We start from the raw sequence: 23,822 nt of genomic DNA, 5'->3' as shown, positions 1-23,822 counted from the left end.
CCTGTGGTCCCAGCTACTTGGGAGGCTGAGGTGGGAGGATTGCTTGAGGCCAGGCTTGAGGCTGCAGTGAGCTGTGTTCCCACCACTGCACTCCAGCCTGGATGACAGAGCAAGACTGTCTCTAAAAAAAAAAACCGACATTGTTTCAATTACTTAGCTCTATAGTACCTCTTCATATTGGATAAAGTAAGTGTTCTTATGTTGTTCTTCTTACACAGAGTCAGCTAGTCGAGCTCCAAAGCCAGGAAAATCGACAGTGAGAATTTGATTGTTATACTATAACCAACAATTGATATCTTTACAATAAATACCGGGTTTTCCAAAGTGACTACGTGGCGTCACTCTCCAAATATTTAGGTATGTTTTAATGTCACTCTTTGTGTTCAGGTATTTTTTAAAATTGTGGGGCCAGGTGTGTTGGCTTACACCTGTAATCCCAGCACTTTCAAAAGCTGAGGTTGGAGGATGGCTTGAGGCCAGTTCAAGACCAGCCTGGACAACATAGCAAGACCCCATTTTAAAAAAATACAAACAATTAGCTGGGTATAGTGGCACGCACCTGCAGTCCCAGCTGCTCTAGAGGCTGAAGTGGGAGCATTAACTGAGCCTAGGAGGTAGAGGCTGCAGTGAGCTATGATCAGGCCACTGCACTCCAGCCTGCGTGACAGTGAGACACTGTCTCAAAAAACAAAACAAAACAAAAACACAAAAAAAAAACCTGTAGTAAAATACACACACGACAAAATTTACCATCGTAACCATTCTTAAATGTGCAGTTCAGTAGTACTTAGTACATTCACACTGTTGTGTAAACATTAGGGTTTTTTTTTGTTTTTTTTTTTTGAGACGGAGTCTTGCTCTGTCGCCCAGGCTGGAGTGCAGTGGCGTGATCTCGGCTCACTGCAAGCTCCACCTCCCGGGTTCATGCCATTTTCCTGCCTCAGCCTCCTGAGTAGCTGGGACTACAGGCGCCCGCCACCACGCCCGGCTAATTTTTTGTATTTTTAGTAGAGACGGGGTTTCACCGTGTTAGCCAGGATGGTCTCGATCTCCTGACCTCGTGATCTGCCTGCTTCAGCCTCCCAAAGTGCTGGGATGACAGGTGTGAGCCACTGCGCCCAGCCTCATTTAGGCATTTTTTAAAGTAAAGGGTTTTTTTTTTTTTTTTTTTTTTTTTTGGTGGGGGGTGCTGGTCATGGTGGTTCACACCTGTAATCCTAGGACTTTGGGAGGCTGAGGTCAGAGGACTGCTTGAGCCCAGGAATTTGAGACCAGCCTGGGCAAGATGGTGAGATCCCATCTCTTATTTCTTTTTTCAAGTTTTGCTTGTAAAGTTCTTTCATATCTTGTGTGAAGACACGTAAGTGTCCATCAGCAATTTTTTCTTTGTTGCTTCATGTTTTTTAAAACCTTTTTATGACAGATGATACACACAGAAAAGGCACTAAAATATCAATGCACAGCTTAATATGTAATTATAAAGTATACACCTTGCAACCGCCACTAAGATCAAGAAGAAGCATGTGGTCAGCACCCCTAGACAACACAAGTGTCTTCCCACCAAACACTCTTCCCCTTGAAGACAAGCACTGCCCTCTCCCCTTCCTTTGCTTTTTTGGGGGGGTGGATGGGCAGAGTCTAGCTCTGTCACCCAGGTTGGAGTGCAGTGGCACAATCTCGGCTCACTGCAACCTCCATCTCCCAGGTTCAAACGATTCTCCTGCCTCAGCCTCCTGAGTAGCTGAGATTACAGGTGCATGCCACTACGCCCGGCTAATTTTTGTATTTTTAGTAGAGACGGGGTTTCACCATGTTGGCCAGGCTGGTCTCGAACTCCTGGCCTCAAGGGATCCACCCGCCTTGGCCTCCCAAAGTGCTGAGATTACAGGCATCAGCCACTGCGCCCAGCCCCTTTGCTTTTCTTTAGAGTTTTACCACTTGAGTGCATATTCCCAAAAGCTCTAGTTTTGCCGGTTTCTGAACATCATACAAATAGAACAATACACTTAGAATTCTTTTGTTTAGGCTTCTTCTTCTCCTTTTTTTTGTTTTTTGAAACAGGGTTTTGCCCTGTTGCTCAGGCCGGAGTTCAGTGGCACAATCACAGCTCACTGCAGCCTCGAACTCCTGCACTCAAGCAATCCTCCGACCTAAGCCTCTGGTGTGCTTCTACACTTGCCTAATTTTTGTATTTTTTTAAAAGACAGAGTCTCGCTATGTTGCCCAGGCTGGTCTTGAACTCCTGGGCTCAAGCAATCCTCCCACCTCAGCCTCCCAAAAATTACTGGTGTGAGCCACTGTGCCCAGCCCAGCTGCTCTGATTTACCATTATGATTGTGAATCATCTACCATTTTGTGTATGGCTAAACTTTGTTCATTTTTACCATTGTGTAGCATTCCATCTATGAAATAAATTGTGAATAAATACCACTATTTACTTAATGATTTAACATTGATGGATATTTGAGGACTTCCCATTTTGGACTAGGTTCATTGTGGCATTATTCACCATAGCCAAGACATAGAAACACCTTAAGTGTCCATCAGTGATGAATAGATAAAGATACTTGGTATACAATACAAAAGAATACTATACAGCCTTCAAAAAGGAGGAGACCCTCCCATTTGGATAAATCTGGAGGATGTTACGCTAAGTGAACTAAGCCAGACACAGAAGGACAAATACTGCATGATCTCATTTATATGTGGAACCTGAAAAAAACTCAAATACATAGAAACAGAGAATAGAATGGTGGTTACCAGGCTCTGTGCTATGGCCCACGCCTGTCACAGTGGTGCAATCTCAGCTCACTGCAGCCTCTGCCTCGTGGGTTCAAGTGATTTTCCTGTCTCAGCCTCCCAAGTAGCTGGGATTACAGGTGTGCACCACCACACATAGCTAATTTTGGTATTTTGGGCAGAGACGGGGTTTCACCATGTTGGCCAGGCTACTCTGGAACTCCTGACCTCAAGTGATCCACCCGCGTCAGCCTCCCAAAGTGCCAGGATTACAGGCATGTGCCACTGCACCTGGCCAGAAATGAAATCTCAAGCAGACCAGGGCTACCTAACAACACCCCCATGTTTTCTCATCCAAAGAGCCCTGTGGATTGAAACCATCGCCCTCCTATTCTATTGTCTCTGCTTTTCTCATATTCAGAGGAATAACAGGGTCAGGGGACTGCCCACTGAATTCCAGCTGGGATGGGTTGGTGAGTTGGATGGTCCAGATCTTGTGCTGTTTCTATAGCATTTTTCCACAAGAAGAGCTGAGGCACAGATAAGTTGTGTGCAGGCCTGAACATCTCCCACTCCCACGCAGGTACTCAACACAGTGTGGGCTTGTGTATTTCTGACACACAATAAGGAATAACGTGATATTTGCACTCCCCAGATACATGAAGATTTGTTGACTGTATCTGTCTGTTTCCAATGAACTATGACTTCTGGTTTTCCCCTAAATATGCCACTTGGGTCTGGTAAGTTTTGACGTCTTACCAAATCTCACCCACATTCTCTGTAAGGCTTAATGTTTCTTCCCCACGTGTGACTGGTTTTGACCCAATCCCTTCCCATATTTTCCACTCTGGAAAGTCCCTAACCTTTGATGTCCTACCCTCAATCCTTTGATCACAGCCTGGGCATTCTCCCTTTGGGCTAGATGGAGCCCCGTTTCTGTAAAACTGATGTGCTCCTACGCACTAATGAGGTGTCCATGGCGCAAGCTGCACAGGTCCCTCCCGCCACCCCAAGTGACGCTGGGGCCTCTGTTTCTCATGAACTTCTGTTTGTCTTTCGGACATCTTGGATCAAAGTGCTGCTGTTCTCTCGGCAAAGACACCCAGTCCAAGGCCATTTCCTGCCCTTAAACTTGGGGCTATCCGGGGAGGAAGCTTGGTGTATCTTGAATTGTCCAAGGAGCTAGCATCTTGACAATAACAGGACAGGAGGGATGAGAATGGATTTTTTTTTTTTTTTTTTTTTTTGCATTTTATGAACCAGAGCATTAAAGTTTGGGCCTCCCAAGGGTTCGTTTCCTCTGCCCAGCTTCCTCCCTAGTACCTCTTCCCTGTTTTGACTTCTCATTTTATATACTTTATTCCCACCCTGAACACCCTGAGGGGCCCAGGATGTATTCTAAGAAAGGATGCCCGTTCTGCTTCTGAAAACCTAGAGCAACAAATATTTCTGACCATTTGAGTTCATTTTTGCAAGACGTTGTCAGACCAAATGTAACATTTTCTGTAGAAAATACCTGTTTTGGAAGGATCTTTAACATCCACTGGAAATCCCATCCCATATTTCTTCTTCTTATTATTATTATTATTTTTGAGACAGAGTCTCGCTCTGTTGCCCAGGATGGAATGCAGTGGCGCAGTCTCGGCTCACTGCAAGCTCCACCTCCTGGGTTCAAGAGATTCTCCTACGTCAGTCTCCCGAGTAGCTGGGATTACAGGCATGCGCCACCACACCTGGCTAATTTTTGTATTTTTAGTAGAGATGAGGTTTCACCATGTTGGTCAGGCTGGTCTCGGACTCCTGACCTAAAGTGATCCACCCACCTTGGCCTTCCAAAGTGCTGGGATAACAGGCGTGAGCCACTGCGCCTGGCCATCCATCCCATATTTCACCAAGACTGGGAACTCTTCAAGGAAACTCCAAGATAGTGGAGGCTCGGTTTCCGCAGTGATGGAGGGGGTGGGGGTGGCTGTGATAAACTGCAATGATTTTCTGGGCTCTCCCCTCTCCCACTGACATATACATAGTCAGCTGCTCTTCTAGAGAATGGGAATTAAGCCTCAGACACTTAGACATGGTGCCTCTAGTCAATGAGCGTACAGCCCTCATCTGGAAAGTGTGGAAAACCCCCACCTCAAGGAAATTCCCCACCTTCAAGGGTTTGGAGAGAATCTAACCAGATAAGTAATGGCCTGAGCTGGAGCACACACTCAGTGCCCACTCACTGTTTTAGCTATTGTTGAATGTTCCCAAGAGGGTCAGTTTGAACAACCACATCATACGAGATGCTGGAATGGCTCCTGCCTATCGTCTCTGCACTTTGGGAGGCGGAGGCAGGAGGATTGCTTGAGCCCACGAGTTTGAGACCAGCCTGGGCAACATAGCAAGACCTCATCTTCACCAAAAAATAGAAAAATTAGCCAAGCTGATGGCACATGCTTGTGGACCCATCTACTTGGGAGGCTGAGGCAGGCAGATTGCTGAAGCCCATGAGGGCAAGGCTGCAGTAAGCACTGATCACACCACTGCACTCCAACCTGTCTCCAGACTAAAAAAAAAAAAAAAGCTGGAAACCAGATTCTGGGGGAATACAGCTAAGAGAAATGTAAGAATTCTCAAATGCTTGTCACTTCCCCCTGTTGGTTTTGTTTAGCTCTGGGTGTTTTCCCACACCACTTATTAAGAAAGTTGTTAAAGGCTGGGCGTGGTGGCTCATGCCTGTAATCCCAGCACTTTTGGAGGCTAAGGCGGGTGGATCACTTGAGGCCAGGAGTTCAAGAGCAGCCTGGGCAACATGGTGAAACCCCCTCTCTACTAAAAATACAAAAAATTAGCTCAGTGTGGTGGCATGCACCTGTATTCCCAGCTACTCAGGAGGCTGAGGCAGGAAAATCGCTTGAACCCAGGAGATGGAGGTTGCAGTGAGCCGAGATCGCATCACTACACTCCAGCCTGGGTGACAGAGCAAGACTGTCTAAAAAAAAAGAAAAAGAAAAAGAAAAAAAGAAAGAGAGAGGGAGAAACAAAGAATGAAAGAAAGAAAGAAGAAAGAGAAAGAAAGAAAGTTGTTAAAATGAGAAGTTGGTGCATGCCTGTTTGCAAAGGGAGAAATTGGAACAATTCCATTTTGCTCTGCAGTCAGGTTTGTGAGAAGAACCCTCCTATCAGGGCAGGTTTAGTTTAGTAAGGTTAATTTTTTTTCCTGTGTGTGTTTTTTTTTTGTATTGGCATTATACATTTTTTTCTTAAAAAAAATCCTTGAAAATTCAAGTATAGTTAATATTAACAGAAAACAGCCAGTCTTGCACCTGTGAACCTGCAAAAAGGCAGGGCAGGAGGAGGGAAATTAGCTACACCCTAGCAGAGTACGCTCCGGCTGCATAAGGAACAGATGCTTCTGGCGGGGACACAGGGCTCTCAGAGTGCCCACACTGTGACAGGTAAGATTTGCAGACACACATCGACAAGGACATTGGGGTCACTCTCCACACTTCTGTACACCGCGCAAAACATCCGTTCCCAGAGAAGGAAGAAAAAGTTAGCCAGGCTTGGGAAAGTCTGTACTCCAAACAGTTTTAAAATTTCCATTGGAGTGTCGTGCACATCACAAACAAATATAAACGGGTATTAATAAAGTGAACTTTTATATTATTAATTTCCTTTGGCTGCTGTCACAAATGATCCCAAACTTTGTGGCTTAAAACAACAGAATATTATCTCAGTGTTCTAGAGACCAGAAGGCCAAAGTCAAGGTGTCAGCCGCGCCGTGCTCCCTCTGAAGGTGCTAATCCTTCCCTGCCTCTTCCAGCTTCTGTTGGCTCTAAACAGTCCTTAGCTTGGGGCTGCATAACCCTCATCTTCGCCTCTGTCTCCACATGGCCTTTTCCTACTCCCTGTGTCTCTTACAAGGACCCCTGTCATTACAGCCCACTCAGATAATACAAGCTGATCTTATCTTGGGATCCTTAATTTAATTACATGTACAAGCTGTGTGTGGTGGCTCACACCCACAATCCCAGCACTTTGGGAGGCCGAGGTGGGCAGATCACCTGAGGTCAGGAATTGGAGACTAGCCTAGCCAACATGGTGAAGGCTGGCCAACATGGTGAAATCCCATCTCTACAAAAAAAAAAAAAAAAATTAGCTGGGTGTGGTGGTGCATGCCTGTAATCCCAGCTACTTGGGAGGCTAAGGCAGGAGAATTGCTTGAACTCAGGAGGCAGAGGTTGCAGTGAGCCGAGATTGCACCACCACTCTGCAGCCTGGGCAACAGAGTGAGACTCCACCTTAAAAAAAAAAAAATTACATGTACAAAGACTCCTTTTCCAAGTAAAGTCACTGTCACAGGTTCCGAGGGTTGGGACGTGGACATATCTTTTGGGGGGCTATTATACTACTTACTACAACACTCAAGTAAAAAGACCACAGATGTCCATTAAAGGTCCTGAATAAGAATGATCATTCCAGCTTTATCCATAACAGCCAAAACCTTGAAACAACCCTAATGTCCATCAACAAGAGAATGAATAAATAAATTGTGATATATTCATACAGTGGAATACTATATGGCAACGAAAATGAGCAAACTATTGCCACAAGTATCAGCATGAATGCATCTCCATTAATATAAAGTTCAAGAACAGGCGAAACTAATCCATGGTGATGGAGGTCAGAATAGTGCTTACCCTCAGGGGATAATGACTAGGAGGGCACGAGGGATCTTCTGAAGTGTTGGAAGTATTCTATATATATTTTTTATTCTTTTAGAGACAGGGTCTTGCTCTGTAGCCCACGCTGGAGTGAAGTGACACAATCATAGCTCACTGTAACCCCAACCTCCCAGACTCAACTGATCCTCTCATTTCAGCTTCCCGAGTAGCTGGGACTACAGGTATGTGCCACCACATCTGGCTAATATTTTTACTTTTTATTTTTTGTAGAGATGGAGTCTCGCTATGTTGCCTAGGCTGGCCTCAAATACCTGACCATGCATGATCCTCCTGCTTTGGTCTCCCAAAATGCTGAGATTACAGGTATGAGCCATTTGCTTCCAGCCAGTATTCTATATTTTCATCTGAGTGGTAGTGGTAGTCATACAAAAAATTAATTATACTATGCATTTAAGATTTATGTACTTTACTGCATGTATGTTATAAAATTTAACTTGTCATTAAAATTTTATGTATTTTAAACTCAATTACATGTACAATTTCATGTGTAAAAACTCAATTAGTTTAAAATAAATAAAATGTTAATGACAAGTTGCAATATATCATCATTGTTAAAACTATTTTAACAGGCTTATTGAAGTATGACTGATATATGATACACTGCACATATTTAAATTATACAATTTTGATCTTTGATATTGACATTTGTATATATCCATGAAATCACCACCACAATCAAGCTAACCAACATCACCCACAAAAGTCTTCCTGCCCTTCTCCATATTCCTCATGCTCCCTACAACATTAAAATTATATTAAAATTTTCTAAAAAATAAAAATAAATAAATACCTGGTTGATCTTGCTAGTAGCAAAAAGAACCACAAGTAAAATTACTGCAGTATGCCTTCTTTCAGGAATTACACCAGACCAGCAAGGAGGATTCAGAAACATAAATGCATTCTGCACTTCTGGCATAACTAGGGGGTATCTGAAGGGTCAGAGGAGGAAGAGCTACCAACACAGGAAAAGTCAAGTGAGTCCAGGAGGAAGCCAAGGAGTGCCCATGGTTCTGATCTTAGACTAAGCCTACAAGGCACAAGAGGCTCATTGTGATGGGCAAACCAGCAGTCACCTGTTTGGAACACAAAGAGTGAGAGATACAGCCTGGCTGCTGGAACCTTCCTGGCACTTGCTGCCATTGATATCTGGGGCCAGGGAAGCAGTACTGGAGGAGGGATCAACACACAGTTGTCTGGACAGGATGCTGCCTGCTTGCCAGGAGGAGGTAGGGCTGAGCTGCTGCACTGTAAGTGGCTTTCCGGCTGCTGTTCTTGGCCAGCTGGGGCAAAGGAAGTTTAAGCAACTCACACATACACATATTCCTCTAAATTAGTAATGTTCCTGGAAACTGGAGATGCTTCCTGCTAGGCAGAATCGAAAGCCTCCCCCTACTCTGTGCGAATGTCTTCAATTACTTGGCACAGGAAGAGCTCCCCCCAAGTCAAAGGTAGCTAAAAGAGAAACGCGTAACCGGCAGATTTAGGGGTAGGAACCTGATGTCCGCAACTCACTTTAGACACATAAAAAAGTCATAAAGAGCAAGTACAGTGAAATGTTAAGGGCATAGGTGGTATGTATACAGATATTTGCTGTATAGTTCTTTTGACTTTTCTGTGTTTGGAAAGTTTCATTAAAAAGATAGAGAAGAAAGGGTATACAAAGAAACTGAACAAAGTTATCAAAGAAAAAGGATAAAAGCAGCATTAAAAAAAATTCAGGCCGGGCGCAGTGGCCCATGCCTGTAATCCCAGCACTTTGGGAGGCCGAGGAGAGTGGATCACAAGGTCAGGAGATCAAGTCCATCCTGGCTAACACGGTGAAACTCCGTCTCTAATAAAAAATGCAAAAAAATTAGCTGGGCATCGTGGCGGGCGCCTGTAGTCCCAGCTACTCGGGAGGCTGAGGCAGGAGAATGGCGTGAGCCTGGGAGGTGGAGCTTGCAGTGAGCCGAGATCGCGCCACTGCACTCCAGCCTGGGTGACAGAGCGAGACTCCGTCTCAAAAAAACAAAACAAAACAAAACAAAAAAAATTCAGAGGCCAGGCACAGTGGCTCACACCTGTAATCCCAGCACTTTGGGAGGCCAGGGTGGGTGGATCACTTGAGGTCCGGAGTTCGAGACTAGCCTGGCCAACATGGTGAAACCCCATCTCTACTAAAAATACAAAAATTAGCCAGTTGTGGTGGTGCATGCCTGTAATCCCAGCTACTCAGAAAGCTGAAGAACAAGAAGGGCTTGAACCCAGGAGGTGGAGGTTGCAGTCAGCCAAGGTCATGCCACTGTACTCCAGCCAGGGTGACAGAGCAAGACTCTGTCTCAGAAAAAAAAATCAGATGAAGAATATGCCACTGAAAAATGCTAGTAGTCTAGGAAGCCCAACAAATCCAAAGAATAAATAAATAGAATAAAATAGATAAAAAAGGAATTAAATGAAATTAAACATTAGTTCAATTCACTTTTTTTTTTTGAGACAGAGTCTCACTCTGTCTCACCCAGGCTGGAGTGCAGTGGCGTGATCTTGGCTCACTGCAGCCTCCGCCTCCTGGGTTCAGGCTATTCTTCTGTCTCAGCCTCCTGAGTAGCTGGGACTACAGGCATGTGCCACCACACCCGGCTAATTTTTGTATTTTTAGTAGAGACAGGGTTTCACCATGTTGGCCAGGCTGGTCTCAAACTTCTGACCTCAGGTGATCCACCTACCTTGGTCTCCCAAAGTGTTGGAATTGCAGGCATGAGTCACCGTGCCCGGCCTCAATTCACTTTTTAAAAGAATAATTTAAAAAGCATACCTAGAAACCACAGAATACCCAAGACAATGACATAATCTTAAAAGTGGCTGGAAATAAAGGATGGATTACATATATGAAAACAAAATTAGACTTTCCACTGATTTCTCAATAGCAAAAATGGGAACAAGAAGACAATGGAACAATACCTTTGATGTGCTGGGAGAAAACACATGTCCATCTAAAGCTGCAGGCCCAAGAATCATTCAAGGGTGAAGATGAACTAAATACACTTGCAGAGAAAAGCTGAAATAGTTTGTTACAAACATATCCCCCTAAAGGAAATTCTTAAAAAATTAGGTCAGAAGAAAGAAAAGCAATATCAGAGGGAAAATATGAGCTGTAAGATGGAATAACAAGCAATGAAAATGATGAATGTGTGGGTAAATCTAAATGGACAGTGATTGTTTTAGTCCATTTTTTGTTGGTATAACAGAATACTATAGACTGGGTAATTTATAGTGAACAGAAGTGTATTTAGCTCATGGTTCTGGAGGCTGGGAAGTCCAATACCAAGTGGGTGGCATCTGGTTGGCTTCAGAGGAGGGGCTAGTGCTGCATCATAACATGATGGAAAAGCAGAAGAGAAGCAGGTGTGTGTCAAAGGGGCAAAACGTAAGGGGAACCTTACTTTATAGCAGCCTGCCCTTGCAATAACCAATCCAGTCCCAAAAGAGTGAGAACTCACTGCCTCCAGAATTAACCCAGTCTCAAGAGAATGGCATCAGTCTCTCTTAATGACCAAATCACCTCTTAAAAGTCCCATCACCCAACACCACCACACTGGGGACCAAAGTGGGAGGATCTCTTAAGGCCAGGAGTTTGAGATCAGCCTGGGCAACATAGTGAAACCCTATCTCTATTAAAAAATTAACAGGGCATGGTGGTGCAAGCCTGCAGTCCTAGCTATCTGGGAGGCTGAGGCAGGAGGATTGCTTGAGCCCAGGAGTTTGAGGCTGCAGTGGGCTATGATAGTGCCACTGCACTCCAGCCTGAGTGACAGAGCGAGAATTTGTCTCTCTCTTTTTTTTTTTTTTTTGAGATGGAGTCTCGCTCTGTTGCCCAGGCTGGAGTACAGTGGCTCAATCTCTGCTCACTGCAAGCTCCGCCTCCCGGGTTCACGCCATCCTCCTGCCTCAGCCTTCTGAGTAGCTAGGACCACAGGTGCCCACCACCACGCCCAGCTAATTTTTTGTATTTTTAGTAGAGATGGGGTTTCACCACATTAGCCAGGATGGTCTCAATCTCCTGACCTTGTGATCCGCCCTCCTTGGCCTCCCAAAGTGCTGGGATTACAGGCATGAGCCACCGTGCCCAGCCGCTGAGAATTTGTCTCTAAAAAACGACAAACTAAAAGGAAAACTTCTGGAAAGTAGAATAAAAGACAAAAGTGGATAATAAGAGAAAATATAAGAAAATTAGAGGATAAATTCAGAAATTCCAAAAAAGAGAAAACAGAAACTCCAGTAGTGAAGAAAGTATTAAAGAAATGTCCCCACAACTGAAAGAAATTTGAGGTGCCTGCAGCGTGCTCCACAATTGTTAAAATATGGTAATAATATTTCAGAACATCAGTTCTAGAGGTTTCCAGAGAGGAAAAAAAAAAAGCCAAACAGATCACAGTCAAAGGATCATAGGTGGGAGGACATTGGACACTCTGGGGAAAAAACGCTATTTAACCTAGACTTTTATCAAATTATCAGTCCAGTGGAAACAGGGTTAGACATTTTCAGACAAACAACGTCTCAAAAAATTTCCTCCCAATCTTTCTCAGGAAGCTCCTGGAAGATATTTTCACCCTAAACAAGGGAGTAAACTAGGAAAGAGAAAATGGAGGACCAACATGACTAGATGGTGAAGTGAAGTCCCAGCGGGAGAATCATGCAGCTGGCTTAAAGAAAGTATAGATTGGAGCAGAAGGACAGAGATTGGAGTTTAAATTATTCAAAGCGGGGAAAAGGACAAATCTTAACTACAGTTGTAAAGAAAAGCAAAAAGTTTGCATGAGAAAGAAATGTAAGGCCAGCACACGACACAGCTCATCTCTAACATTTTCCTGATTACCATAACATAATCACTGAACTTAATAAAAATCATGACATGACAATTCTGGGAGGATGGAGGGAGGGGAAGGAAATATGTGCGTGGGAGAGGAGTGAAAAGAGCGAATTCATCATCTTCTAGTAAAAAGTAACTTGATAATATATAGCACTCAAATTCAAGACTGTGTAGAAACCCGCTATTTATAAACATGGAGCCGGGCACAGTGGCTCATGCCTGCAATTCCAGCACTTTGGGAGGCTGAGGTGGGCAGATCACTTGAGGTCAGGAGTTTGAGACAAGCCTGGCCAACATGGTGAAACCCTGTCTCTACTAAAAATACAAAAATTAGCCGGGTGTGGTGGTGCATGCCTGTAATCCCAGTTACTTGAGAGGCTGAGGCTGGAGAATTGCTTGAACCCGGGCGGCAGAGGTTGCAGTGAGCAGAGATGGCACCACTGCACTCCAGCCTGGGCAACAGAGCGAGACTCCAACTCAAAAAAAAAAAAAAAAAAAGGAGATGAAAATAGAACTATTCACTAAAAGAGAGAGTGGCTAATTCTGATTCTGAAGAGGGGGATGGAGCAGGAAGGCATGGGGTAGAGAAGAGAGCTGCTGGGTTTAGAAATCTCGTTGAATTCTTTGACTTTTTCTATTGTGCGTTTATATGACTGATTAGAATTAAAATTTTAAGTTTGCAACTGGTAGGACCAAGAATTTTTAGTCTAAGAATCCCAAACTGATGGAAATACTTTTAATACACACAAAAATTTTTGTTTACAGGTAGCCTAGGCAGTATAATTTGCAATGAGGACAAAGAAAAAAATGTGTTTTGTTTGATATTTACAGGATATTATTAACGGGACATTATAATTAATTGTTTTATTTTCCCTACTGCTGACATGCCTGTGCAAATATGCTAAGCTAGTGGTTTGATGACTTATTTGTAATGCACTTTTAGAGCATTGTAAACACCTAATAAACACATGTGGAATAAAGGTGTTTCAAAATGATAAGTAACAAAAAAGAGATGCATTTTATTGTATATAAACTATCCTTCAATAATACTGATTAAAGTGCAAAAGAGATATTAGAATATGCAAATTATTCAGCAACATAAAGCAATAATAGAAGAGCCAAAAGATGAAAATGATTAATTATGGGATGTAGATGTAAGGCAGAGGACAGTTATTTATTTATATGTCTTTTATTGTTTGTTTATTTATTTATTTGTTGTGACAGGGTCTTGCTCTGTCACCAGGCTGGAGTGCAGTGATGCCATCCCAGCTCACCGCAGCCTCAGTCTTCCACGCCCAAGCCATCCTCCCACCCCGGCCTCCTGAGTAGCTGGGACTACAGGCACATGCCACCATGCCTGGCTAATTTTTGTATTGTTTGTAAGCATGGAGTCTCACCGTCTTGCCCAGGCTGGTCTCAAAACCCTGGGTTCATTCCGTCTGCCTGCCAGTCTCCCAAAGTGCTGGAATTACAGATGGGAGCCACTGGACCCAGCCATGTCTTTTAATGCTGCATGATATTTAAATGTTAAATATGTATATTTTAACACTACTTCATATATACTCATTACATAAGGTAAGTACAGTTATAAAGTAAATAAAGTCTGGGCACGTTGGCTCATGCTGTAATCCTAGCACTTTGGGAGGCCGGTCAGGAGTTCAAGACCAGCCTGGCCAACATGGGGAAACCCCATCTCTACTAAAAATACAAAAATTAGCTGGCCTGGTGGTGCATGCCTGAAATCCTAGCTACTCGGGTGGCTGAGGCAGGAGAATCACTTGAACCTGGGAGGCGGAGCTTGCAATGAGCCGAGATGGTGCTACTGCACTCCAGCCTGGGCAACAGAGCGAGACTTAGTCTCAAAAAAAAGGAAATACAGCACATATATATGTTATGCATTATATATATATATATGTATGTATTTATGCTGGGTCTAGAATTTGAAAGGCACCTGAAAATATAATGCTTAATTTTTCACTTACTTTGTGATTAGAACGAAGACAATGCATAGTGGATTACATTATTGTCTTTCTATTCTATCACTATCTATGCACCATGTCCAAATGGTCATGAACTGCCGCTGGGTGAAGGCAGATCTCGGAGTCTGTTTGTTATATGCAGGGACTCAATGACACTCACTGGCTGCAGTACACCCGTGAGGTAGGAGGTGGGCTCAACTCCAGAGGTGAGGCTCAGACACCTGACCAAACTGAGAACTAGCTAAAATGGGAGGGAAGCAGTTTTCCATAAGACATGCCCACCAGTGCACCATGTCAGTTTACTATTGCCATGGCAACACCCGAGAGTCACCACCCCTTTCCATGGCAATGATATAACGACCCCAAAGCTACTACACCTTCCCTAGAAATGTCTGCATAAACTGCCCCTTAATCTACATGCAATTAAATGTGAGCATAAATCTGACTGCAGAACTGCTCTGAGCTGCTGCTGTCTGCCTACGGGACCAGGTAGTCCTGCTCTGCAGGAGCAGTCATGGAGCTGTAGCATGGCTTCCTCAATGAGCCTCTTTTCTTCTCCCCTACCACTGGCCCATACTGATTCACCCTTGAATTCTTTCTTGAGCAAAGCCAAGAACCCTCACATGCTAAGCCCCGGTTTGAGGGTCACCTCTCCTGAATCAAGTTGGGAGAACTTGAAGATTCCCCCAGAAAGAAATATGTAAACTGGACGGTGCTCTCCTCATCATGCTGAGAGCTCTCTCTCTCCTGGTGCTTGGCTCCTGGCCACCTCTGCCTCCAGACAGACTAGGTGCTCCCAGCCAGACCTGATCCTCAGCAATTTTGACCAAAGTTGACTCTTGGTACTGAAAGGCCACCAGGGTCTGCTCTTCCACACACCTAAAGTTGAGGCAGTGAGAGGGGAATGCAACTGGGAGTGAGGTCCCCTTGTCAGGGTCCTTTCCAACCTCCTTGTCTTGGCATCCAAGGGTTCCGTGTCGACCCTACCCTAGCTAAACACCCAGCCAAATATCCCCCTGCTCTTCAGGGTGCTACCTCAGCTCCACTCACTGTCTCTCACACACCACCAGAAGGTCCCCCTTAAAACCTGTGCGATCCACCTGCCTGCAATACTCTTCCTTCCTGTACAAATCCACCCGCTTTCCAAAGTCCAGTTTCAGGCCCTTGTCTTTCTTCCTGGAACAAAGTGCTCGTTTGAGGTTTTGAATAGCTGGAGCACTTCTGCTTTGTGCAGACCTTTTGGTGCACCTAGTGAACATCAACTGTGTTTTAACACCCAGTTTAACAGCAACTTCCATTGTAAATATGTCAGCAATAATTCTCTCCAAGAATTCTTTCTCTCCTTGGTTCCCAATGAGATAGGTTTTTTCCATTATAGTAATTAATGCTTTGAATCATAATAAAGTGTTTATCACCATTTGGAATCTCCTGTAGAATAAGAGTTCCCCAAGGAAAAGTACTTGGAATTAATCACATAGCATTGATGCCATAAAAGCTTGCTGAATTAAGACATTCCTGTGTATGGCTTGGCATTGTGGCTCACGCCTGTAATCCCAGCACTTTGGGAGGCTGAGACAGGAGGCTCACTTGAGGCCAGGAGTTCAAGGCCAGCCTGGGCAACATAGCAAGACCCTGTCTCTAGCAAAAAATAAAAGATAAAAAAATTAGCCAGGCATAGTGGTGTGCACCTGTGGTCCCAGCTACTGGGGAAGCTGAGGCGGGATGATTGCTTGAGCTCAACAGGTCGAGTTTATAGTGAGCTATGAGTGCCATTATATAGTGAGTGCTACTGCACTCCAGTCTGGGAAGCAGAGTGAGACCCTGTCTCAAAAAAACAACAACAATAACAACAACAAATGCTCCTGTATTTTTCTCTCACTCTCCTATTCATCCTTCAGCACCCAGTTTAACCACCACCTCCTCTAGAAAGCCTTTCTGATTGCCTAGAGCAAGGTGGGTTCTTCCATCATATCTGATGGCATCTGGCTTCTTTATATGGATTATGAAAATCACCATTTACCTGGGCAATTATTTGTTAAGCACCCATCTCTTTCCCTCCACTGTGCACACCATCAGGACAGGGGCAGGCCGTGACCTTGTCATAAGATTTCCAGTGCACCAGCCCAATGTTTGGCACAAGGCTGGTGCTCAGTGGATTGCTTGTGACATGGAAGAATTAAAGTGTGAATCTTACATACCCAATGACACTTTGCTTCCCAGAATTAAATGTATTGGCACAGAGTAAATTTAGTTTTTAATTTTATTATGAAAAATTTAAACATTCTCAAAAGTAGAGAGAAAAGCATAATGAGCTGCCATGTGTCCATCATCCGGCTTTGACAATTACCAATATTCTTGCCAATCTTCTGATGCAGTTTTTTTAAATCAACTTATTGAAGTATAATTTACACACACAAGGTACTCATTTTGAGTGTATACTTCAATGGCTTCTAGCAAATGTGTGCATCCATAGTCCCCAAAAGCTTCCCTGTGGCACAGAATTGGGTGATTTTTTGTTTTTTTGAGATAAGCTCTTGCTCTGTCACCCAGAGTGGAGTGCAGTGGTTCGATCATAACTCACTGCAGCCTCCACCTCCTGGGCTCAAGCGATCCTCCTGCCTTGGCCTCCCGAAGTGCTGGGATTACAGGTATGAGCCACTGCATCCAGCTTGCCACAAAGTTTTGTGAATACAAATTCTTTTTTTTTTTTTTTGAGACAGAGTTTTGCTCTTGTTGCCCAGGTTGGACTGCAATGGCATGATCTCGGCTCACTGCAACATCTGCCTCCCAGATTCAAGCAATTCTCTGCCTCAGCCTTCCAAGTTGCTGGGATTGCAGGTGCCCACCACCATGCCCGGCTAATTTTTTTGGATTTTTAGTACAGACGGGTTTTCGCCATGTTGGCCAGGCTGGTCTTGAACTCCTGACCTCAGGTGATCCACCAGCCTTGGCCTCCCAAACTGCTGGGATTACAGGCGTGAGCCACCGCGCCTGGCCGTGAATACAAATTCTTAATAAATGTTTGTTACTTCGTTCGATGTGATCCAAGATGACTTGAAGGAAGGGGCTTGGGCCTTGAATAAGTAGGAGAGTTTAAAGACTCTGGGGGCCACTTGAAGGGAAAGATTTGGGCTCTTACAGCCTCTTCATTTCCCTGAGACCCAACTCCAAATTGGCCCCAACTTATTCAGTCAGAATATTCTTTATCAACACCATCATGAAAGTTTCTTCCCTTGTAATCTGAGAATGGAAAAGCCAAGTTTCCATTTCCTTCATGGTGGGATGCAGTCCATGAAGCTCTCCAGCCTGTGACGCCTTTCTAAGCCTTTCCATTGCCAATCAACTGCCCACTAGGGGTAGCCTCTTCCTCTACCATCACCTGCCCCTCATAAGGTCCTAAGTATGGACCCAGAGCCCATACAGAAGGCCTACTCCACTGCGGACTGCAGACCCTGGTTCTCAGTCCAACGGGCAGAAGGGGCTGAGCTGGAACCATGCTCCTTGGCCACAGAGCCACCCTGGATAAGCCCTGCAGACCCTGGGAGCCAGCTCTCAGGGAAGAAAGTGGAGGAGGGTGGGAGGACGGCAATGGGGAGAAGGGCAGGGGGAGCGGGCCAGTGCAGGGTGGGCCTGGGGTATGGAGCTTCAGAGCATCCTGATGAAGCAGTGTTATAGGACCAACAGGCTCATATACCCACTGTACAGTGACAGACCATTCCCCTGAGACAGCAGGGTGGACAGCAGAGAGTTTCATGATCACAGGGCACCAAGTGAGGACACGAGAGGAAACCCTCAAATCCATCTCCCCAAGGAGTTCTGGGCTGGTGATTTTAAGGTGATCATGGAAGGAAGAGGAGCTGGAGAATTAGGGTTGTTGATTGTTTGGGGTTGGGGGATGAAATCAGGGTGTGAAAACTGCATTCTTTGGTGAGTCAGCAGCTCCAGTGGGTTCCTTCAGACCAACTGGCATCAGTGGTTTCATCAGTATACAGAACCTGAAAAAATATCTCAAATTGAAAACTTAACATTTCTTTTCTTTACTTTTTTTTTTACACGGAGTTTTGCTCTTGGTGCCCAGGCTGGAGTGCATTGGCACCATCTTGGCTCACTGCAACTTCTGCCTCCTGAGTTCAAGCGATTCTTCTGCCTCAGCCTCCTGAGTAGCTGGGATTACAGGCACCTGCCACCATGCCCGGCTAATTTTTGTATTTTTAGTAGAGACGGGGTTTCGCCATATTGGCCAGGCTTGTCTCAAACTCCTGACCAGGAGATCCATCCACCTCAGCCTCCCAAAGTGCTGGGATTACAGGGGTGAGCCACTGCACCCAGCCAAAACTTAACATTTCATAATGTTCAAGTTCTTATCTCTAGAGCGGTTAATGGGAACTATCATCTTGGAACAGGTCTGTGTGATTCTAGAACAACAGGCACCAAACCACTGTGAGGAAGGGCAGGTCGGAGAGCAGGATGACCTCACGATGAACGCTGAATGTGCGGCAAGCTTGGTTTATTTTCATTTCTCCCCCTCCCTTCTTCCCTGATTAATTTAATAAAGTGAATATGGTTTCGGCAGAAACACTGGTGGTGGAGGAAGGGCACGCCACTCCCATCCTTCCCACACCTCATTTGTCTAGGGGAGGAGCATTGTTTGGGGACCCCAGAAGGAGAAGGGTTTCTGACCCCAGAGGAGTAAGGACACTTTATAGAAAAAAATGGCAGGGAGCAGCGGAGGCCTTTACTGAAAGTCAGTATCCAAAGGCTCGCTGAATTCTTCAAAGAACGTTTCAGCCCTTCTGTTTTTTTGTTTTGTTTTGTTTTGTTTTGTTTTTGCGATGGAGTCTCACTCTGTCACCCAGGCTGGAGTGCAGTGGCACAATCTTGGCTCACTGCAACCTCCACCTCCTGGGTTCAAGCAATTCTCCTGCCTCAGCCTCCCAAGTAGCTAAGATTACAGGCCTGCACCACCATGCCTGGCTAATTTTTGTATTTTTAGTAGAGATAGGGTTTCCCCATGTTGGCCAGGCTGGTGTCAAACTCCTGACCTCAAGTGATCCATCCACCTCGGCCTCCCAAAGTGCTGGGATTACAGGCGTGAGCCACTGCGCCCAGCCACGTTTCAGCATTTCATTTGAGCAGGGAATACATCCTCAAGAGGAGCAGGAAAAGGGAAGAATATGCAGGAAAGTTGGCCATTATTTGAGAAGATACAACCCGCTCTCTGTGGTGCTGACAGTATTTTTGTGCACCATCGTTCACAGCTCTTGGTCTAGAGGTTACAACCACGCCTACCACACCACCTGCAGACTGGCTCCAGATTAATTTCCTGGGTCTGCTTCCTCCCTCACTCACATTTAACTTTGCAAATCCCCTTCATTCATTATTCATTCATTCCACAAATATTTGTCAAAGGTGCTAGAGATACAATGGGAAATAAGTTTCTTGCATTCAAGAAGATTATAATGTGATGAAATCATTGTCTTTGCTAGCATATATTAAGAATTTACACCTGGTGAATCTTCCTTCGAAAATGAGAAATCAAGTACATCAATGGACATTTGGTGGGAGATTAACAGAGAATTCCAGAATGACAAAACAAACCGACAATTTTGGGGAGGAGAACAAAAAGAAAGAATGAAGACAAAATCCCCCGGAAATGCTCTCAACAGTGAGGAAAGAGAGGTCAGAAGCTGAGTATTGCTACATCCTGGAAACAGCACATAGGAAATTAGGAAATTTAGGAAGGTGATTTCTTGTTCTACTTCTGCCTGACTCGTGCAAATTCCAGCATATCTGTTTACGCCTCTGTCACTCAGTTTTCCTCATCTGTACAGATAACCTACTCTAATCTAATGCAGATGGGTGTTATAAAAATGCAACAGTGCACCTAAGAGTGCATTGGGAACCGTGAAGTTCTATATAAATAGGAAAGAATACATTTGTTTAGAGTGCCTCCTAACATCGCTGATCTCTGTCTTCCAGGCACCTTCTTTCCTGGAGCACAACTCACCAATTCCACCATCAGCTGGTTTCTTCCGAGATCACAAAAGCAATTGCGAACGGGGCTCCATTGAGGGGGGACCCAACTCATTACTTCTCTCAGGGGGCCCACAATGGAGTTAGAAAGGTGAGACCAGCAAACACTTACAGGAAACTGCCGTGAACCCCATCACTGAGCATGGGTGAGGGTGGGTGAACTAGAATTTGCTATCTGAGCAGTTGGTGTTTGACTTGAGTCTTTGAAGCACCTGGAAAATAAGATCACATGTCCTTGGTGTTCCATGTTTGCCCTGACTGCACCATTATCTGAAGGCCCCTGAGGGCTGAGGTCTTGCATTCTAGGAGACCCTTGAGGGTCAGGGCTTTATGTGTTTCTCCTGTGCCTACACACACAGGTGGCGTGGAGTTGTTCCATAGCACAGTTCCATTCATACATAAGGTTCTTACAACGTGCAATGACCCAGGCTTGCAGCCCTTCTCAACCTTCACTCCACAGTAGAATCCCCAGGGAAGCTTTTAACAATCTGGGCAGCAGGCTGCACCCCAGACCAATGCAATCAAAATCTCTGGGGGTAGTCCCTTGCATCAGGGATTTTAAAAGTTCCTCTGGGCCAGGTGCGGTGGCTCACGCCTGTAATCCCAGCATTTTGGGAGGCCGAGCTGGGCGGATCACATGAGGTGAGGAATTCGAGACCAGCCTGGTCAACATGGTGAAACCCAGTCTCTACAAAAATACAAAAATTCACCAGGCATAATGGCGAGAGCCTGTAATCCCAGCTACTCTGGAGGCTGAGGCAGGAGAATCACTTGAACCCCGGAGGCGAAGGTTGCAGTGAACTGAGATCGCGCCATTGCACTACAGCCTGGATGACAGAGGGAGACTCCATCTCAAACACACACACACACACACACACACACACACACACACACACACACACGCTTCCTCTCGTGGTTCTAACATGCAGCCAAGGTGGAGAACCACTGAGTTACAGCCTGGCCCTCAAGGGTGTACACGAATTGCCTGGGTGGGGGGGTTGGCAAAATGCAGATTTTGATTCAGCAGGTGTGGTTTTAAGTCCTGAGGTTCTGCTTTTCAAACAAGTTCCCGGACGCTGCTGCCACTGGTGGCCGGACCGTGTTTTGACAGAAAGGGGCTGGAGCACAAGCAAAGTTCCCTGGGACCGGGATTGTGGTTCTAGTGCCCTCTGGTGGTCAGGACCTCCCTAGCAGCGCCCCGCAGAGAAGAACTGATGATAGAAGCCCTGGCTAACAGAATTTCTGGCGGACACCTGGATTTCAGCCTTGTAATAACTGGAGCAGAACCCAGCCAAGCCTGCTTGGACTCCTGACCTACAAAACTGTGAGATAATAAATGGGGTTGTTTGAAGCTGCTAAATTTATGGTAATTTGGTGTGCAGCAATAGACAAGAACAAGCTTCATGGTAACAGGCCAGCTGAGAAGCCCAAACCCACAGGCTCGGCCCAGTGACCTTGCACAACGTCTCTTCTCTAGTTCAGGCAGATGGATTCATTCCCAACCTCCTGCTCTCATGGGAGACGAGGTGGAAAGGATTGTACTTCTTGCTGCCTTATTTTTTCATGACTGCTGACTTCTTTTCATCCTACGATGCTTGTTGTCACTGACACCTGTGAAAGCTCGGGTGGGATGGTGGTGGGGTTGTTTGCTCTCTGTGGCTGATTGTATTTTCCAAAGGTGAATGCACAGATATATCCCATGCCATATGCCCTCCTTACAATGACCTTGATGACTTGATCTCCTTCATGGAGATATGCGATTTATGTTCCCATCCCTTCAATCTAGCAGGCCTGAGACTGTGGCAGGAGTGACCCCAGGTGACTTTGAAGGCTAAGTCATAAAAGGGGATAACTTCTGCCTGGCTCTCTCTTTCTCAGGGTGCTCATCCTCGGAACCCAGGCTCCATGCTTTGAGGAAGCCCAAGCAGATGCACAGAAAAGCCACCTGTAGGTATCCTGGTCACAGCCCCATCTGAGAGCCAGCATCAATTGCCAGACTTTTAAGTGAGAGAGCTTTCAGAAGGTTCCAGCCCCCTGTCTTCAAGTGGCCCGGCTGATGCTGAGTGAAGCAGGCATGAGCCCCAGTGAGTCCTATCCAAGTTGTAGATTTGTGAGCAGAATAAACATTGCTTTGATTCTGGAGCAGTGGCTCGTGCCTGCAAACCCAGCAGTTTGGGAGGCTGGGATGGGATGAATGTGTGGGACCAGGAGTTTGAGACCAGCCTGGACAACATGGCAAAACCCTGTCTCTACAAAAAATAAAAAAATTAACTGGGTGTGTTGGTGTGAGCCTGTGGTCTTAGCTACTAGGGAGGCTGAGGTGGGAGAATCGCTTGAACCCGGGAGGCCAAAGCTGCAGTGAGCAGTGATTGCACCACTGCACTCCAGCCTGGGTGATAGACCGAGACTGTGTCTCAAAAAACAAACAAAAAGCCCCAAACCAAAAACCTCCACATCACTCTAAGCTGCGAAACTTTGGGTTGATTGTGATGCAGCAAAAGAAAACTAGAACACTGTTAGGTTTTTCCCGAGGACAAAACACTGAATTTGACCCCGTGTAGGGGTTGGGGTGAGGAACCTTTGGTTCTGATAAATTACAGATGAATTACCTGTTTTCCATTAATTACTCTTTTTTGTTTTGTTTTGTTGAGATGGAGTCTCACTCTGTTGCCCAGGCTGGAGTGCAGTGGCACGATCGTGGCTTGCTGCAATCTCTGCCTCCTGAGTTCAAGTGATTCTGCTCCTGAGTTCAAGTGATTCAAGGGATTGAACTGAGTTCAAGTTCAAGTCCCAGCTACTCAGCCTCCTGAGTAGCTGGGAGTACAGGCGCCCACCACCATGCCTAGCTAATATTTCGGATTTTTAGTAGAGATGGGGTTTCACTATGTTGGCCAGGCTGGTCTGCAACTCCTGACCTCAGGTGATCCACCTGCCTCAGCCTCCCAAAGCGCTGGGATTACAGATGTGAGCCACCGCGCCCAGCCCATTAATTACTACTTTTAAAAGGCAGTCTCAGAAGAAACTAAGCACAGTGCTTACAAACATTAGGAACTCCCCAGAAAGTTTTTGGAATTTTAGCATTTTTATAACTTTTTTTTCTTTGCCACTTAATTCACTTAAAAGATTCTCTCTTTAAATAGTTCTCAAGGAGAGTCCAGACCCGGGGGAAGGGTAGTTTGAGATATTTTTCTCCCGGGACCTCCCCACTGGTGTTAGGCAGACTTCTAAGAGGGCCTCCAACAACCTCCACCTCCTGTTTGGGTGCCCTTGTGTCGTTTTCCTCCCTTGAGTGTGGGCCTGGCTTTATGACTTTGCTTCTAACCCAAAGAATATGGCAAAGGTGGTGGGAGGTGGCTTCCATGATGAGATTACAAAAGATTGTGACTTCTGTCTTATGGCAAACTCAACTGCCTTCTTGGTTTGTGTGCTCCAATGAAGCAAGCTCTCCGTTCTGCAAGGCCCAAGAGGGAAGGAATTGAATGCAGCTTCAGGCCA

General features: G+C 45.4%; 1 protein-coding gene and 1 long non-coding RNA gene across 5 annotated transcripts in view; one reads left to right on the top strand and one right to left on the bottom strand.

Moving 5' to 3' along the window:
• The window catches only part of GRAMD1A (GRAM domain containing 1A), a 108,144-nt gene that overhangs the window by 34,446 nt on the left and 49,876 nt on the right, over positions 1 to 23,822 (bottom strand). The window lies entirely within an intron of this gene.
• LOC129460968 (uncharacterized) lies at positions 7,679 to 22,420 on the top strand. The gene is made up of 6 exons (XR_008650337.2): positions 7,679 to 7,772; positions 18,698 to 18,785; positions 19,781 to 19,973; positions 20,274 to 20,418; positions 21,394 to 21,651; positions 22,206 to 22,420. It is a non-coding gene; the product is annotated as an uncharacterized lncRNA (long non-coding RNA).

Source organism: Symphalangus syndactylus, chromosome 13 (assembly GCF_028878055.3).
Source record: "Symphalangus syndactylus isolate Jambi chromosome 13, NHGRI_mSymSyn1-v2.1_pri, whole genome shotgun sequence".
Classification (NCBI taxonomy): domain Eukaryota; kingdom Metazoa; phylum Chordata; class Mammalia; order Primates; family Hylobatidae; genus Symphalangus; species Symphalangus syndactylus.
Note: the sequence above shows the minus strand (reverse complement) of the source record. Positions and strands in the feature narration are given on the sequence as shown.